This window comes from Staurois parvus, unplaced genomic scaffold, assembly GCF_062004578.1.
Source record: "Staurois parvus isolate SC_StPar_1 unplaced genomic scaffold, SC_StPar_1.0 ptg002309l, whole genome shotgun sequence".
NCBI lineage: Eukaryota > Metazoa > Chordata > Amphibia > Anura > Ranidae > Staurois > Staurois parvus.
This window is the reverse complement of record NW_028320105.1, coordinates 13339-15545: the sequence shown is the minus strand read 5'-3', so window position 1 is coordinate 15545 and position 2207 is coordinate 13339. Positions and strand designations below refer to the sequence as shown.

At 52.7% G+C, this 2207-nt stretch overlaps 1 pseudogene; it reads left to right on the top strand.

The window, feature by feature from the left end:
• The first annotated feature begins 621 nt into the window (after nucleotides 1-621).
• Nucleotides 622-1780, top strand: LOC149431272 (neurexin-3 pseudogene; annotated as a pseudogene).
• The last annotated feature ends 427 nt before the right edge of the window (nucleotides 1781-2207 follow it).

Below are 2207 nucleotides of genomic sequence, written 5' to 3'. Positions count from 1 at the left end.
GTTAGGTGAGGGTGGGGTAGGCTTCCCTGAAGAGATGGGTTTTGAGGGAACGCCTGAATGTGAGGAGGGAAGGCGACAGTCTGATGGATTGGGGCAGTGAGTTCCAGAGGATGGGGGAGGACCTGGAGAAGTCTTGCAGTCGTGCATGGGAGGAGGAGACCAGGGAGCAGGATAGAAGGAGGTCCTGTGAGGAGCGAAGGGTACGGGTAGGGCGGTACTTGGGGATCAGGTTGGTGAGGTAGTCAGGGGAAGTGTTGTGAACACCTTTGTAGGTCAGGGTTAGAAGTTTAAATTTGATGCGTTGGGCAATCGGGAGCCAGTGGAGGGGGAGGCAGAGGTGGAGCAGTTGGTGAGGTGGATGAGTCTAGCCGCTGAGTTCAGGATGGTCTGATGCAAAGATGCTAAAATACGGCAAAATTATAATGGCGAAAGCACACAGGAATGAAGCCCTCAACATTTTTTTTCTTCCATGTGTCACATTATGTGGGGACCCCAAACCTCAGGTTCCTGAAGCGTGTTGTAGACCTGAGTTGATAGCATTCTGCAGGTTGCGCCCCTCTGAGTATGAAGGTTTCCTGGTGGACCAACGTTGGACTAATACTTGTCTTTCTGTTTTCTTCTCTTTCCAGAAGTGAGTCTGTAAGAGAGACCCTCGGAGGACCCAGAACGGTTTCTGCACATCTAGAGCGACTGTGAGAGAACACTGTTCTTATGAAGCGTGGTCTGAGCGGCCGAACAAGAGCGTCTTCCTGCTCTCTTCTCTGAGATCCTGGATTTCCCTCTTCTTCCTTCTCTCTTCCCCACAGTTCCTCCTCCAGTTTCCTCCTCTCTCCTGCAGACCACCATGTCCTCCTCTGGCCTTCACTCACTCACTTTCACTTTTAGCTTAAGTTTTCTCCTGGGATCCATCTTAGGCCTCAGCCTGGGACTTGAATTCATGGGCCTGCCCAACCAGTGGGCCCGCTACTTGCGTTGGGACGCCAGTACCCACAGTGACCTCAGCTTCCAGCTCAGGACCAATGTCTCCACCGGCCTTCTCCTTTACTTTGATGACGGAGGTATCTGCGACTTTCTCTGCCTGTCCCTGGCGGACGGCCGGGTCCAGCTGCAGTTTAGCATCGACTGTGCCGAAACCACGGTGCTGAGTGACAAGGCAGTCAACGACGGTGGTTGGCACTTCCTGATGGTGAGTCGCAATAGGTTGAGGACCACACTGGTTCTGGATGGGGAAACCAAACCCGGGGAGGTCCGGCCACAGAGGCAGCACATGAATGTTGTCACTGACCTCTTCTTGGGTGGCGTTCCCGAGGATATCCGCTCCGACGCCCTGACCTACAGCTCCATCCGAGACGTTCCCACCTTCTCTGGATTTTTACTTGACCTTAAATACGGCAACTCAGAGCCGAGGCTTCTGGGAAGTCATGGCGTCCGCCTGGATCTGGAGGGTCTGTGCACCGAGAACCCTTGTGAGAACGGAGGAGCTTGTCTTCTGCTGGATGGCGAGCCCACCTGTGACTGCACCGCGACCGGATACGTGGGCAAGTTCTGCTCTGAAGGTATGATGGGGGGCATGTTGATAAATAAGAAGGGATCATTTGGCCATTATTCCAGAACTGGGGGCCCTTTGTTGAATATCATCTTAAAGGTGGACATTTGGTCAATGTGGTGGATCAGCCTTGGCTTCTTGTATTCTGGTCCCAGCAGTGAAATCCCCCAGGCTCAGGCTTTGAACACAAAGGAGTCTCACTCATGCTGCTGCAGTCTTTCAAAATCAAAGTAAAGAGAGAACTTATCAGTGTGACTAAACCCAGACATTGTACAATTTTTATATTCCATTTTCCTTTAGATTTACCTTCAGCCAGGGGCGGACTGACAACTCATGGGGCCCCCAGGCAATAGGGGATCATGGGGCCCCTGTGTCCTTGCCCAAACTCCAAAAAGCCTATGAAAAAGGTACCAGGGGCATCTCATGGGGCCCCCTACTGACCCCGGGCCCTCGGGCAGTGCCCGAGTTTCCAAATGGTCAGTCCGCCCCTGCCTTCAGCTATGTAGTGCAAGGGCCCGCCTGATTGGATACAAATGAAAGTGTTTAGGTTTGAATTCATATTTTATGGTTTTGGCAAATCTGAAGGAAAATTGTGCAATGTATGGCCAGTCTTAGTCCCCCCTTGTGATGCCTGCCGTGGGTGGGTGGAGCTGATGCCTGC